The 16809-nt window shown below is 52.0% G+C and overlaps 1 protein-coding gene across 2 annotated transcripts in view; it reads right to left on the reverse strand.

Moving 5' to 3' along the window:
• The window catches only part of ZC3H7B (zinc finger CCCH-type containing 7B), a 58455-nt gene extending 43671 nt beyond the window's left edge, over positions 1-14784 (reverse strand). The window contains exon 1 of one of the 2 annotated variants that reach the window (XM_045083792.1): positions 14434-14784. The gene's annotated coding sequence lies outside the window, so the exon portion shown is untranslated. The remainder of the gene's footprint in view (positions 1-14433) is intronic. The other variant, XM_045083791.1, reaches the window with a different exon arrangement.
• Between the last annotated feature and the right edge of the window lie 2025 nt (positions 14785-16809).

Here is a 16809-nt window from a genome sequence, read left to right on the forward strand (position 1 = left end):
TAACCCCATTATGACTGTTTGGAAATAGGGCTTCTAAGGAGATAATTAAGGTTAAATGAGGTTATAGGGTGCGGCCAGAGACACCGGAGAGCTCTCCCTCTCTGCATACCCGGGGAGGAAAGGTCAGAGGAGGCCACAAAGAGAAGGCAGTCATCTATCTGCAAGCCAGGAAGGGTTCCCATTAGAAACTGAATCTGCCAGCACCTTAATCCCAGCCTCCTGAACTGTGAGAAAATAAATTTCTGTTGTGTAAGCCACTCCGTCTACAGTATTTTTTTTTAAGATTTTATTTATTTATTTGACAGACACAGATCACAAGTAGGCAGAGAGGCAGGCGGGGGAGGGGGGCTGGGGGGGGGGGAGCAGGCTCCCTGCTGAGCAGAGATTCCCGATGTGAGGCTCAATCCCAGGACCCTGAGATCATGACCTGAGCTGAGCTGGAGGCAGAGGCTTTAAACCACTGAGCCACCCAGGCACCCCAGACTTTGGTATTTCTTACAGCACCTCCAGCTGACTGAGACAGTGGTTCTAAGAGCATTTGTTTTCAGCTGAAGAGGGAGAAAGCTCTTTGAGGAGGAGGATGGGGTGGGGCAATGCTTGGTCAGGGCACACGGTGGAAGAGCAAGAAGCACGTAAGTCAAACAAATCTCATCTCTTTTTAAAGAAAAAAACGCAAGGGAAAGGAAGGAAGGAGAGAAAGAGGGAATGAAGGAAGGGAAAAAAATCCAAGGAGAAAACAGGCCTGAGATTCCAGGATCCCACCACCAGGCGGGGCAGTCCCCTCTCCCCTACTCTAGGTCCATGTTCTTATAATTTGGGAATTTCAAGCTGGGCTTACCTCAAAGGGCTCTTCCCAGAAACAGCCATGAATTAAGGGACCACCAGGAAACAATTCCCTCAGCGTGACAGCACAGTATGAGACCTTACACCCAGGTTCACAAGCAAGTTCAAATCCAAGCCCTGTTCCTTATTAACTATACAAGTTGCTTGATTTCTTGTGTTTCACTTCCCTCATCTCTAAAACAAGGACAGTAGTTCCTCCTCCTCCTTCTTCACCTTCTTTTTTTTTTTTTTTGTAAGATTTTATTTATTTATGTGATAGAGAGCGAGAGTGGGCCTGAGCACGTGAATGTCGGAGGAGCAGAGGGAGAAGCAGACTCCAGACTGAGTGAAGATTCCCAACTCGGGGCTTGATCCCACCACCCCGAGATCATGACCTCAGCCGCAATCAAGAGTCCTGCGTCTAACCGACTGCGCCATCCAGGCGTCCCAAGGATGCTAACACCCTTTATAGATTTTTTTTTGTTTTTGTTTTTTGCTAAGATGCAATGAGATGTCAGGCACGGAATAATCATTTAATATCAACCATGGCTACTGTATGATCATTACGATTACTTAAAAAGAGGGGCAAAGAACCTAAGCGGGAAATGCACAGGAGCTAAATGAATCGTGAAGGAATGACACTCGAACGCACTGATACAACATGGGCTAAACAACACGACGCCGCCTCGCACCTCTGAGGCTACCGTGGGAGGAGAGCCCGGTGGACGCTGGCGGAGGAAGCAAGTACACCTGGCAAGTACACCGAGAGCGCGGCCTGGCAGCACCTCCCTGAAGCAGTGTGGCAACACCCACCAACAAGAGCAAGGCACCCAGTTGCCATTCCCCTTTCCCTCTTCCCCCTTCCCCGCACAGCCCCCAGACAGTTCCCTTCCCAGGTGAACCTGCACGGGGCTCAGCCAATCATAATGGCCCTTTTACTTGCGGGTGATTGGGTTAGGCATGGACACGTGACGCCATCCTGCCCAATGAGAGAGGAGGGGAAGTCAGCCAGGGGTTTTCTGGGAAGGGTTTTCTTCACACTCAAAATGGAACCGAGGTTTCCTTTCGTGCAGTTTCAGGACAGCGTGTAGTGCGACGCACGCACTGGGGAGGGCGGCAGAGAGAGACCGAAGCTGTTGAGTGACCTGTCCGACCCCCAAATCAGGAGATTTGGAACTGCTCTGCCTCACTTATCACGTGAGATTATAATACACTCTCGTTCTGAGGGAGGAATTCTGTTACTTGCAGCCCAAAGCCTCCTCCACGATAAAGTGCCCTGTCCTCTGACCCAGAAACTTCCAAGAATTTATCCTATTAAAACCCTCGTACAAGCAGTTATGTTAGTACAGGAATTTTTTTTTTTTTTTAAACCAGAGGGAGCTTGAACGTCCACCAGCAGAGAATTAATCCACTGAGCTATAGTACGCCCTACCATGGAACACAATGCAGCTATTGAATCTATTTTATGCCTCGTCATGGTGATGCCAACATTCATGGTCGAGGAAGAAAAAAAGCAGCAGATTCCAGAACATTCTGTGTTGTATGATCACATCTGTGTGCAATGTGTGTTTACATCAAGAGGACGTTTGAAAGACAGTCTCCAATTTAACTGGTTCCCTCTGGCAACTGGGATCTGCCAAGCGGCAGCAGGACACAGAACACTTTCAGCACGATTTGGATTTTTTGCACAGAGCAAGTGTAAACCTTATAATCTAAAATACAAAATGAGATGGCTGACTTGAGGCCAACCTGGTAGGCCTCAGAGGCCAAGTGGAGCCTTGAAACCAGGAGTCTGGTTTCAAACCCAGTGTTTTTAGTTCTGCCCAAGTGTCCATGGGCTGTTCTTCCCAGGAGAAAGACCAAACCATTGACCTGAAAACCATGAAGGAACCATACTTATTCTTTTTCTCACTTTTTTTTTCCTTTAAAGACTTTATTTAGGGGCGCCTGGGTGGCTCAGTGGGTTAAGCCACTGCCTTAGGCTCAGGTCATGATCTCAGGATCCTGGAATCGAGTCCCGCATCAGGCTCTCTGCTCAGCAGGGAGCCTGCTTCCATCTCTCTCTCTCTCTCTCTGCCTGCCTCTCCATCTACTTGTGATCTCTCTCTATCAAATAAATAAATAAAATCTTAAAAAAAAAAAGGAATCAGAGTTAAAAAAAAAAAAGACTTTATTTATTTGAGAGAGAGAATGTGAGCGAACATGCAAGGGGGAAGGTCGGAGGGAGAAGCAAACTCCGCGCTCAGCAGGGAGCCTGATGTGGGACTCAATCTGAGGACTCCAGGATCATGGCCTGAGCTGAAGGCAGTTGCTCAACCAACTGAGCCACCCACGCGCCCTTATTTCCCTCACTTTTGAGAACAGTTTGGTGATCACAGAATTTCAGAGATTCAGATCTTCATTAGACCAGCCTCTTCAAAATCTCAAAGCCTCGGCCCTGTCCTTGGTGCAGAGCAAGTGCTCCATAAATGGTGGTAAAAGAAATGGATCAATGGGGGCGCCTGGGTGGCTCAGTGGGTTAAGCCACTGCCTTCAGCTCAGGTCATGATCTCAGGGTCCTGGGATCGAGTCCCACGTCGGGCTCTCTGCTCAGCAGGGAGCCTGCTTCTCTCTGTCTCTCTCTCTCTGCCAGCCTCTCTACCTACCTGTGATCTCTCTCTGTCAAATAAATAAATAAAATCTTTAAAAAAAAAAAAAAGGATCAATGAATCAATTCATCCAACCCAGGCATTATATAGATAAGAACGAATAAGTTGAATAAATTTAAAAAACGGACATTGAAATAACTAAGTAATAACATTTGCTGAGGGGTTACCAAGTGCTAGGAGCTAGCATGGTATCTCTCTCTCTCTTTTTGGCATGTCATGATCTCTTTTTACATAGTACCTTCCAGCACACCCTGTGAGATAGCCTATCATTCTCATTTTTCGGAAGAGAAAAGAGGCACAAAGAAGTTCTGTGATTTCCCCAAGGTCACACAGCTGGCACATGGTAGAGCTGGTACTTAAATCCCAGCAACCTGGCCCTGGGGCCACACACATCACCATCTCTGTTGCCCATTAAGCAATCAGACGCAGCCCTAGGATCCCTCAACCTGTCATCATGCTCAAGTCTGCCCCACCCCCCCAAATTCTCTCTCCTGATTCTCAATCCCCTTCTGAATAATGCACAACCTCTCCTCCTTTTCTTGGTCATGTTTTGTGGAACAGTAATTTATATTGTCTTTACATCCTCACGTCCCACTCCACTCCCCAAACCCCAGCAACCCCCCTTTCACTCTACCAAAGGTGCTTGCCAAGTTTCCTCCCCATCCCAAGGACCTCCTTCCTGGTTGCTGAGTCCAGTAAAGGGACAGTTTGTCACGCACCTTTTCTGGGACTCTTGCCAGTAACTGCCAGGTCCTTCTCACACCTCTCTAATCTGTCCCGTTCTGTCTGTTAGGGGCTCCTCTTCCTCTGCCCAGGTCTCAACAACAGTGTGTCCGAGCTTCCACTTAAGGGACAGTGCTCCCGCTCTCCTCAGATGAGCTTTTACATTTCATGACCTCACGAGTCATGTCGATGACTCACAAATCAGTTCTTCCCGCCAGGCTCATCCCCTTCCCAATATTTCAGAATCACATCTCTTAAACTCTGAGCGGTGCTACCTAGATGTCCAACACCCAGGCTGCTTAGGACCTCCATGCTTTTCCAAATCCCTGGCCCTCTACCTGCAATGCCCTCTCCCCACTGGCATGCCCTCTCCCCACACACATGCACCTAGCCAACTCCTATTCATCCATTAAGACCCAGCTCTGATGCCTCCGTGCCCAGAAAGTCCTCCCTGGTGCCCATCCCAGTTTGGTGCTCCTCCAACTTACTGTATTCCAAACTTAACTCAGCAGCATTTCCCCTGCTCCTACTCCTCCTCCATTTCCCCCAAACTCCAGTCATGGCTCCAACTGCCATCCTGTTCTCTGTCCCCAGTTCCTTCCACAATTACCTCTAAAACAGTTCACTCTGCAGCTCCTCCCACCATCTCCATGACCACGGCTCTCAGGCCCTCAGCATCCCCTGCCAACCGCCTCCCAACAAGCCCCCTCTAATCTGCTGCCATTTGGTGGTCGGAAGTATTTGTCCAACACATATGTCAATGTCACTCCCCTGCTCAAAACCCTTCCGGGTGCACACATGCGCACACACAGATGAATGCAGCTGTTTTCATTTCTCTTTTTAAAAGGTGAAAAATGAATAAGCTCTACAGGCTTGTAATGTACCAATACCAACTTTCTGATTTTGAAAATGTGAACCATTTTGATAATGTAAACGTATATACCGTCATCATGCGAAGTTGGGTGAAGAGAACCCTTTGTACTATTTTTGCTACTTCCTGTGGATAAAAATTGAAAAACAAACAAAACCTTCATGTCACCCACGACCAGAAGGACAAAGGCCAAGCTGCTCATCTCAGGCACACAGCCCTGTAGGGAGTGCCTGGCCTCCTCTCCAGCTCCATGGCCGGCCTGGAAGGTTTCACTCTGACAGTGTCAGACCCAAGCTGCCCGCTCTGTTTGGAGCAGCCCCCGCACCCACTGCTTTCTTCCCACCCTGGTTAGGGCCCGGTGCTTCTTTAAAGCCCAGCTGAGGTGGCTTCTCTAGCAGGAAGACTCTTTCCCCAACCCCCACCCTAACACAGCTCCCAAAGCTCACCACAACCATTGCACTCACCCTAGGTAAGCGACAGCGTGTGCTTCTATCCTTATCTCTCCCTAAACTAGGAGCTTCGTGAAGGCAGGAGCTGCATCTGATTTGTCTCTGGGCAGCGCACAAGAGCAGTGAAGATGCGGATTTCAGTCCTTGATTAAGCTTTTTCTCCTACCAGGTATTGTTTGAGGAGCTTTAAATATAATACGTAATTCTCTGGGCCCCTCGGTGGTGCAGTCAGTTAAGCGTCTGACTCTTGGTTTCCGCTCAAGTCATGATCTCAGGATTGTGAGATCGAACCCTGAAGCAGGCTCTGCGCTCGGCAGGAGTCTGCTAACATCTCCCTCTCCCTCTGCTCCTCCCCACGCTCTCTTTCTCTCTCAAATAAATAAATCTTCTTAAAAAAATCTCACTACACCCCGTAAAAAAGTGCTATTATCATCCCCACTTTACAGACGAGGAGACCAAGGCACAAGGAGGTGAACGAACCTCCAAGGGCCACACAGGTTGTAAGTGACAGAGCGGGGACTTGAGCCGTGGCAGCTGGGCTCTGGAGCCCACACACTCTTACCTCCCAACTCCAAGGTGCTTCCTCCCCCATCCCCGTGGGCTGCCTCCAGCTTCACCCCACACTCCACCTGCCTGGCTCTCACCTACCGCAGGTTTCATGGAAAGGGAGCAGTCAGTGCAGACTAAAGACTTGCCACACGCCGCATGAACGCACCTGAGGTGACGTCATCTCCAAAGATGCCTGACGCGCCTCCAGACTCACCAGGTGCTCGACAGCTTCCTCAAAGACCAGCAAAGCTTCCATTTCGCCGTCCTCGACCTCACTAGTCAGAATTCCAGGTCAGCATCTATCCCTACAAGGCATGGTGCACCCTGTCTGCCCACCTGAGGACCCTCGGCTCCAAAGAGGTAGAGGACGGGTTTGGGCTCACTTCTAGAGATTTTGTGTTGGGTGTCATGCACCTTTTATGGCAAGAGATTTGAACCTGGGGCCCACAGCGAGTATTCAGGGGTCATGAACTTGAATGGGAAAAAAAAAAATGTACACGTTCTTTTCACTAACCCTACGTGGTATATAGCATTTCCCTCAACTCCAAAGGTAGGCAGTACGCCGCAGTAGTGTCGTGCTAGAAATCACAGCTCTTTCCCTGTCATATTTCAGCTGCTGCAGGCACAACAAAATATTGTTCACGCTCATCCCAGCTTCAAAATTATGGGGCTTCCATCAGACTCACTGCCAGATCTTGTTGTACGGTGCATTGATAAAAGAGCCCAGCCACAGTTCAGTATTGTTTCTTTTGCAATCCTGTGTATTTTATTTTATGCATTTATTTTTTTTTTAAGATTTTATTTATTTATTTGACAGAGAGAAATCACAAGTAGTCAGAGAGGCAGGCAGAGAGAGAGAGAGGAGGAAGCAGGCTCCCTGCTGAGCAGAGAGCCCCATGCGGGACTCCATCCCAGGACCCTGAGATCATGACCTGAGCCAAAGGCAGCAGCTTAACCCACTGAGCCACCCAGGCGCCCTACTTTATGCATTTAAAAACGGGATTCTGGGGATGCCTGGGTGGCCCAGTGGGTTGAGCAGCTGCCTTCAGCTCAGGTCATGATCCCAGTGTCCTGTGATCAAGTCCCACATCAGGCTCCTTGCTTGGCAGGGAGCCTGCTTCTCCCTCTGCCTCTGCCCGCCACTCTGTCTGCCTGTGCTCACTCTCGTTCCTCTCTCTCTAATAAATGAAATCTTAAAAAATAAAAACGGGATTCTAGGGTGCTTGGGTGGCTCAGTTGGGGAAGCATCCAACTCTTGATTTCGGCTCAGGTCCTGATCTCAGCGTCCAGGGATTGAGCCCTGCCCCATGCAGTGGCAGGCTCTGCGCTTAGTGGGGAGTCTGTTTCTAGCTCTAACCCTCCCCCTACTCATGTTCTCTCTCTCTCAAAGAAATAAGTAAAATCTTTTAAATAAATAAATAAATTTTATATAATAATAAACAGCATTATTTTAATATACATATGTACATCATAAATATAAACATAATCATAATAAATAATAGTATTTTATACTATAATACTATATAATAAAATCATAAATAATAATATTTAAATAAGTAATAATAAACACAGTCTTCTGAGAGGCTGTTCCTGGGCTCCCCCAGGCTGCCCACCAGGTCCATGGTACAGAGGCAACTTGGAACCCTGCCTAGCTCTACCATCATCTCAAAGACAGGTGCTAGTATCCCCACCTTCCACAGAAAAGCTAGGCTTGAAAAAACTAAAGTCTTAAACAGAAGTGAGGCTTGGCGGGGGCGGGGGCGGGGGGAGGGGGAGGCTCTAACCTGCCCAGGGCCACCCAGGCACTAGGGCCACCGCTGGCTCCGCCAGAAACCACCTGTCAAGGAATGAACGCGAGACATGGCCCGCCCACAAGGCCTCAGCAACTTGCAGTTTGTTTTCTTTGTGTTACCCTGAACAGAAACCAAAGTTCAGGAAACGTCCCTCCGGCCTCCGCTCTCGCTCTGGGCCAAACCAAGAGTCAACCAAGGTGGCAGAGCAGAACCCTCCCGTCTGCAGCGCTCTGGTTACAAAAGGCTTTGACTTTCTCGCCTTCCGCTCACAACTTAGGGGCTACACTGCACGGGAACGGTTCAAACCCACAACTCTGTCTCCAAGGGTCTGGGAGACCTGGTTCCAATCCCAGCACAGCCCCCTTCCCCCAGCTTTGAGGGCACCTCTCTGAGCCTCTGTTTTGTCATTTGGGAGGTGCAGCTAATGATACCCAACTTGCAAGACAATTTTGCAAATTTACATACCGCACCCCTAACACCCATACTCAGGAGGAAATCAGAAGACTGCATTTCTCCTGCACCCATACAGTTAGAGAGCACCTGGCAACTTACAAAATTACTCTGTAAGTGCTTTTTGATCAGTCAACACCAAGTGCTTTGCAGTTTCTTTTTTCTTAAGTTTTTATTTGGCAGACAGAGATCACAAGCAGGCAGAGCGGCTGGCAGAGAGGGGGGCACAGAGGTGGGTGGGGAAGCAGGCTCCCTGCTGAGGGGAGAGCCCTATGTGGGGCTTGATCCCAGGACCCTGGGATCATGATCTGAGCTAAAGGCAGAGGCTTTAACCCACTGAGCCACCCAGGCGCCCCTGCTTTGCAGTTTCTATCTATCTAGGCCACTCTTTTTTTTGGCAAGGGCTGTTCGGGACCACCCTGCTACTATTACTCATTTACTCAACAAATAACCACAGAGCACCTTTATATGCCAGATGCTGGGGGAGTGAGGTTAAGAAAGTCCCTGACCTCATGGAACAAAAGGTCCAGGCATGGCAAGACAAATAAACAGGCCCATGTTCAATGCACAAGACAAGTAAAGCTACAGAGAAGAGTTAGAGGAGCAAACTGAAAATTGGAAATGTGGCAGGGAGGGATGGCCTTTCAGGGAATCAGCATTCAAGAGAAACAAGAAGGAGCTAGGCATGGGAACACAGAAGGCAGGTGAACGCGTACCAGCAGAGGGTCCAGCAAAGGTAATGGCCCTAAGGTGGGAAAAGCTTGGAATGTTCGAGAAAAAGACAGAAGGCCAGTGTCACCACACCGCTAGAGTGAGGGCAAGCCAAGTAGGAAGCAAGTTTCAAGGGGACGAGTAAGGCTCATTAGAAAGCTCTGTGCAGGCCAGACTGGGGAGCCAGCACTGCGTTCCGTGTGTGTCAGGAAGCCACTGGAATCTTTTTAACAGAGGACTGACAAGGTCCCATTTAAATCTTGAGAAGATCCGTCAGGCTGCTGCATTGAGGACAGATGAAAAGAGGGGAAGCTGGAAAATGAGTGAGCAGTCTCCTGCAGTGGTCTGGGCCTAGATCAAGGTAGGCAGTGGAGAAGATTCTGGAGGTTATGGCCACCACAACCATGCTATCACACTATTGGTCTTTAGAGTTTTCAAATTCTCTTCATTTGAGTCTCACAGCACACCCAGGGAAGATGGGACTGAATCGGTCAGGCCATTTCACAGAACAAGAGACTGAGTGCCTGGGTGGCTCAGTGGGTTAAGCCTCTGCCTTCAGCTCAGGTCATGATCTCCGGGTCCTGGGATCAAGCCCCACATTGGGCCTCTCTGCTCAGTAGGAAGCCTGCTTCCCTCATCCACCCCACCCCCTGCCAGCCTCTCTACCTACTTGTGATCTCTTTCTCGCTGTCAAATAAGTAAATAAAATCTTAAAAAAGAGAGAGGGAGGGACGGAGGGAGGGAGGGAGGGAGGCCAAGAGTGACAATATGATTATGTCCCAGAATGCGTAGCTAGAATGTGCTGGAGCTGGGAATGAAAATCAGGACTTTGGACTCCCTGCCCTAAGTTCCTGTGCCGCAGGCCATGACACGGATGCCCAGAGAACAAGGGCACAGGTGAACCTCTGTAAACCCCGGAAGGGTCACATCCTCAACCTCCCCCACAGCCCTCACAGCAAGTGATCACTGGATGTTCGCTGGCTGACCCCAGCATTTCGGAAGACATGGCTCTGGGTCCCAGGAAATGTGACACCCTGTTCCCTTTCCAAGTCACCGTGTGGACAGGGTAGGAAGAGCTGGAGAGCGGGTGACCCCATCCAATCATCGAGATTTCTGGATAGATAAGAGCTTCGTGGAGACTAAAAGAACTTGTGAGGCGCCCGGCTGGCTCAGTTGGGAGGGCATACAACTCTTGCTCTCAGAGTAGCAAGTTTGAGCCCCACATTGGGCATAGAGATGACGAAGTAAATAAACAAAATACCTTGAAGGCACTTCTCTTGCAGCGTGGGCTGGGGCTGGGGAGTGCCTGGCTCCCTCTGACCCTCCGTGTCCCAGCTCCACCACAGCCCGGTGATCTTGGACCCAGCCTTCTCATCTGCAAAATGGGGCAGCTAAAACGCGCTCCTGCCTCCAAGCATTGTTGAGCGGATTCAGTAAGAGAAGGCCCAGAAAGCGCCAAGCACAGGGCTGGCACACAGCAGCCTTTAACATGTCGTGGCCGGTGTCCCTAAGTGCCACTGCTGCCATCAAGCGCTGAGTGGGGGCCAGGGCCCCGCGGCTGAACTGAAGTCAGCCCCAGCTGGGTTCTGAAGGCAGCAGTGGCCCCCGCCGCCTGACGGGGGGACCCGCAGAAGCCATCAGGGCGCTAGCCGAGAAACAGACTTCCTGGGGAAATAAATAAGGCAGGAAGGAGCCCCGGAGCTGGTGATGACAGAGAAAGGAAAGCCAGCCGGTTTTCTACGGGCCATTAAATGTGATGAAAGGAGCTGGCTCCTGTGGAGGCTCCTGGGAGCTGACACGTAGCCGTCACTCCATCAGGCCAGGCTGAGGCTCCGGCTTCAGCTGGCAGCCAGACTTCCTCCTCAGGGGACACTTCCACCTCTGCCATCTGAGGTTACCACCACCCGCCCCGTCCCTCTCCGTCCCTGGGCCCACGCAGAGCAACTCAAGCGCCAGGCTGCCCGGGGCTGCTCTCCGGCTCTGCCGCTCAACCTCCCTGGCCAGTTTCTTTATCTGTAAAATGGGGACAATCACAGTGCTTCCCTGTAGGGCTGCTGTAAAGATTAAGAAAGCTCATCTAGGAAAAAGCACTCACACACAATAGGGCCAGACTAGAGGAAATGCTGGCTTGGGCAACAGCTATATGATTAAAAAATTAACCCCCCCCCCATGTGTAGTTCCTCTCCTCTGACTGTCCTGCCCCGATCCCTGGGCACTGGGTTTCTCCCCACAGGTGACCATCACACACCATCCAACCTCAGGGCTCGTTTTCAGAAAGGGAAATTGAGGCCCAGAGAGCCCACGGGCCCTCCTCAAGATGCCTTCTCTGGCCTTTCTGAACCACCTCCCAAGGGTCCAAATGGCACTTCTTCTAGAAAGACCTTCCATCTAGGGCCAAAAAAAAAACCACAACCCCTTCCTCCTCTACACTGGGGCATAACTCAGTATGACAGCACGTTGGCTGAATGTATCCTCCTCCCCCCTCCACTAGGGCCTGGGGCACAGAGGGTGAATCAGACCCAGTGTCTGCCCTTGGGAAGCTCAGGTTAATCACCCATATCTTTCTCCTTTCCAAACCACAAGCTCGGCACCCGCAGGCACTGAGGAAGTGAACCTAGACTCCGCACTCAGAGCCCAGTGCTCCTTTCTCCACCATTCTGCCTTCTCCAGGCATGCGTCCAGAAATCTTCTAAGTACTTTCGCTGGGCCAGCCCCATGAGGCCCCAGGATAGAAGGGAGGTTCAGTAAGACTCCCCCGCCTCAGGGAGCCTGCTGGTCTTTGGGCTTAAGCCCCCACCCCCATGGTGTTTGCCAAATCCGCCTGTCCTGGTCTCTGTTCTTTGTCTACACATTTGAATGTAGGCGAGCCAATTCTGATACCAATCCCGTAGTACATACTCAACAGTCACATAAGCCTGGGTTCCGATCCAGCTGGCTGACACCCGGCCAGGCACATGAATCCCGTGTTCCTCAATTTTTCCATCTGTGAAATGGAGACATAAATGCCCACCCCCCTCATGGAACCACTGTAAGAGTCAGACTACCCGCCAACCTCCCAGCACAGAAGCAACTGGGGTCATCCCAGGAATTCCCTTTCTCTTCTCTCTCCCCAGCCAGACCTTCCCATTCTGTCAAGCTCAAGATCCACTTTCCAGAGGCCCTTCCTCTCTTTTCCAGGTCACCCTGAGAGCTCTCTCTTCTGCTCCCTCCCACTGCATTGACTCCAGTCCTGAACAGGGCTCGGTCCTCTCGTGGGTTCTGCTCGAGTTGACTTTCTCCTTCCAGCCACAATCTAGGCGACAAACTCAACCCCAAACCTGCCCCACAGCATCTCACCATGTTCACAGAAGGCATTCGAAAACTAATTTGCGAAGGTGGCCTGGGCCCCTGCGAAAGGCTGAAGATTTGGAGTCCGAACACTTAAGTGGGAATCCTAGCTCTGCTATGTGATTTCCAGGGGGACATTCGATTCTAGAAGCCTCAGGTTTCTCATCTGGAAAATGAGGACTGAATAACGTCTACCTGACATGGTTGCTATGGAGCCCAGATGAGCTAGCATATGTGAAAGCCCTTTTGTTATAAACGAAAAAGTTCTATTTAAGGGATTATTATTTTCAGAGTCGCAAATCCAAACCTACTGACTCCTTAACTTTCTTATACCTAGACACTAGCTCATCCCACAGAGCTTCTTAGCCCCCAATAATCCACCCACCCTGCATTCTTCGTTGTCCATCCCAAACAAAAAGCCAACAGCTTAGAATTCACAGCCTCTGTCGAACACAAACCTGGTTCCAGTTCAGGGACCACAAAACCTCTCTCCCATCCTCAGATCTCATCCCTCCTCAAAACAGGTTTCACCTTCCCAGCTTTGGGTACCCCGGGGCCTCCAATCTGCCCCAACAGCATTTTGGACAGGCATCATTTCTACCTGACAGTCCAATTTCAGTGGCAAGTCAAAATGGGGAAGGAAGACTCTGGTGGGTGTGGTTGTATGTGGGGAGAGGGGCAGTAGTAGTCTCAGTAGTAGAAGTAAAGATTCCGCTGGAATTTTGTGTCCAACAGTTGCTAAATGTACTATAATTATCCCATTTGTGTGAAAATTCAAGGATCTGCATTCTGCTATTTTCATGGGACTGGATGAATTGCAGATGCTGAGGAAAATGGTAAGAAGTTGGGGTTCAAAGTCTGGTACCCAGACACCAAAGTCTCTGTGAGCAACCCCAGAGAACCCACGAAGCTGCTGTGGGCCCCCAGTCCCCCAGCCCAGGATCAGACCCCTTCTCCAGCCCCAGACTCCCCAGCCCCCCTTTCCCCGCCCCAGCCCCTACTCTTCCCCATTGATGCCATGTTGGCACCAGAGCCATCAGGGGCAGGGGGGACGTTTCTACCTTTTCGTTTTGTTTTGTTTTCCTCCTGGGAAAACTGCTTTGTCTCTGTGCAAGACCCTTAAACCAGGCACCTTATAAATATCCGAGCCAGAGAGATTTTAAAAAGGAAAGGGAGAGGAGGGAGCAGGCCCGGGGCCAGGGCGGGGAAGGGGGGGATCCTGGAGGGGGGATCCTCTGAGGGCGGGAGGGGGTCGGAGGTCTGGGTCAGTGACTCTGGGGCGCCCATCTCCGGGGGGCGCCCCCCAAGCGCTGGAGCTGCACCCCCCCCTCACCCCCCACCACCCCAGTCCCCGCGCGCTCCTGGCACAGCGACCCGCCGCTCAGGCCTCCCAGCCCAGGGATGGATCTCGCGACCGGAAATGCCCCCCTGCCCAGACCGCGCCCCCCTTTCCTGCCGCCCCCTCCCCCCCCAACCCCGGCCGGGCCGCAGGCCCCGGATCCCCGGGCTCGCGTGGCCGCCGCAGCCGACAGAGGCGACCCGTCGGCGGCCGCGGTCCTCGGCCCTTGCTGCGGTCCCCTCAACTCTCGGCGCTGCGGGACCAAGGCGCACACAAAAGGAAGGGGCGCGCTGCCAGAAATGCCCCTGCCAGCCCCCTCGACCCCCTTCGCGGGGACCCGGCAAAGCATCCGCGCACCCCAAAGCTCCGGACGCCGAGGCGGGAGCCCCCCACGCAAGAAAATTCCAAGGCACTCCCCCCCCACCACCACTGGGAGCTGCAGGGGCGGCCAAATCACCCAGCGGCAGGTGCCCCCGGCCGCACAACTTTGAAACTTTGGGGCAGGGCACGGGGACGGGGTGGGGGAGCCCCAAAAAGGAGGAAATGAGGATTTGGCGGCTCTTTCTTTATTTCTGCAAAATGCACTTTGCGGGTGGCCCCGCGCAGCTCCGGCCTGGCCCGGGCTTCCCCCGCGCCTTCTCCCGGCCCGGCGCGGCCCCCGGGCGCCCCCGAGCCCTCCCGCGCCCGCCGCGGGGACGCGGTCGGGCCCCGGCCTCTGCCCCGCCGGGCTCGGGCCGCGCGCAGCACTCACCTCGGCCGGGCTGCGCTCCCCGCGGGCCTGCGCCGAGCCCGATAAATGGTATGCTATGACTAGAGGTATGATTACGTTATTATTATTAGTAATAATAAGAGTAAATGCTATTTAATTACGGGCGGCCGCATCGTGCTCCCGGCGCCGCCGCCCCGGCAGCTCGGTCCATGTGGCTCCGGAGCGCTTTACTTTCATTTCCAGCCCCTTGGCCGGCCGCGCGCGGCAGCACCCGCTGGAGGCACCGTCTCCTGCAGCTCTTCCTCCTCGGGTCCTAGAGCGCGGCTGCCCTCGCCTCGCGCCCGGGGTGGGCGGCGCGGGCTGCGCACCTGGGGGCGGGGAAGTCCCCCTGCCCCGTGCAGAGCTCCTGCCTGGAAGCCACCTTTATTTTCTCTCAACGTGGCCTTCCCTTTTAGGGCTTTTTCCTCGGGCGAGTCGTTGCGGGTCCAACTCAGCGCCTCGGCCCTTCCCGGTAGGTGGAGGGGCTCCCGCGTTGCCAGGTGCTTTCACTAAAGCCCCCCACCACCACCCCCCGCCCCAATCCACGGACGAGGACCAGAGGGTCATCAGAGAAGCATCAGACCCTCAGTCGGCTGGTGTTTTATGTTTGAGATCTTTCCGGAAAGGGTTTGAGGGTACTTAGAAGACCCAGTGGGTAAAGGGAGATGACCCAGAGAGGCGGGCTGTCTGGCCTTCCTCGCTGCCGCCGCCGCCGCCTCCCAGCCGGGCAGGCCCAGGCTGGATTTGAATCCCGAGCTTCTGATTCCAAATACCGTGTCATCCTCGCTGCCACTACCTGCGCCCTTGATTCCAGACGACTCCCACACCCCGGGAGAGTTCTCTCAAATGTCCTTCTTTCCTCCTTTTAATTTCAGACACACACACATGCACTTACATATTCATGCACACATACTTACGTGCGTATGTATGTACATACACGTACACATGTGTGTATTTTAATTACTGAGGATCAACTGTGACCCCAGCAGACTTTATGTTATCTCTTCCCCAAACCTTTGTGCCAGACATCTTAGATGCTGGGGAAATATTGGTAGGACAAAAATTTTTTAAGGTTTTAACTATTTATTTGACAGAGATAGAGCACATGCAGGGGGAGCAGCAGGCAGAGAGGGAGGGAGAAGCAGGTGGTCCACTGAGCAGAGAGCCTGACATGGGGCTCGATTCAAGGACCCTGGGATCATGACCTGGCAAAAGACATTTAACTGACGGAGCCACACAGGCGCCCCTGTAGGACAGATTTTTAACATTTAAACACACTGTCCTAAGGGCAAGGAGGGCAAGAACCTGGAGATGTGTCTACTTACTTCCTTCTCACAATGATCCTGAAAGCTTGGTTTTATTTATCTGGGGGTGTAGATATTTATTTATTTGAGAATGGGTAGGGGTTGGGGCAGAGAGAGAGGGAAAGAAAAGACTCTCTGCTGAGCAAGGAGCCCTAGGCGGGGCTTGTTCTTAGGACCCTGAGATCATGACCTGAGCTGAAATCAAGAGTCAGATGCTGGGGCACCTGGGTGGCTCAGTGGGTTAAAGCCTCTGCCTTCAGCTCGGGTCATGATCCGGGGTCCTGGGACCAAGTCCCACATCTGGCTCTCTGCTCAGCGGGGAGCCTGCTTCCCTCTCCCTCTCTCTCTGCCTATCTCCCTGCCTACTTGTGATCTCTGTCTGCCAAATAAATAAAGAAATCTTTTTTTTTTTTAAATGAAAAGCAGCGTCCAGAGATCCTTGGACTTACTGCAGAGCAGGATTTGCTGAAAATGAAGATATCTAATCCCCGGCTCTCAAAAGATTCTAATTCAGGGGTGCCTGGGTGGCTCAGTCACTGGGCGTCTGCTTTCAGCTCAGGTTATTATCCCGGGGTCCTGGGATCGAGCCCCACATCGGGGCTTGTGTGCCTTCTCTCACTGTACCTCTCTCTGTCAAATAAATGAATAAAATACTTAAAAAAAAAACATTCTGATTCAGCATTTCTAACAAGCACCCCTTAGGGATTCTGATATTTCGTGGGAATTCAATCCCTGGGTCACCTGGGATAGACCCAAGATCGTGGGTTAAAGGCAGCTTCCCTGGAGATTTGGGGAAGTTGGGCGCCGGCATTTGGAAGACCAAGCTGGGTGGGAGTCCCAGCTCCCACCTCTTGCGGGCTGGGTGACTGTGGGCAATCTCACATCATCAACTTCCTCACTTGTAAATAAGGATAAGAATATCTGATAAATATACCCCCTGCACAATTTACAGTGAACCGCTCTTGACAATGGATCAGATTAGCCACCACTTGTTACCATCACCTCCGTGTTGTGGAGGAGGATGCTGAGGCCAGCTGGATCCCCACATCTTGCCTCAAATGAACTAGCTGGCCAG

The sequence above is a fragment of the Mustela putorius genome, unplaced genomic scaffold (genome assembly GCF_011764305.1).
Source record: "Mustela putorius furo isolate JIRA1106 unplaced genomic scaffold, ASM1176430v1.1 tig00000738_pilon_pilon_pilon, whole genome shotgun sequence".
Taxonomy (NCBI): domain Eukaryota; kingdom Metazoa; phylum Chordata; class Mammalia; order Carnivora; family Mustelidae; genus Mustela; species Mustela putorius.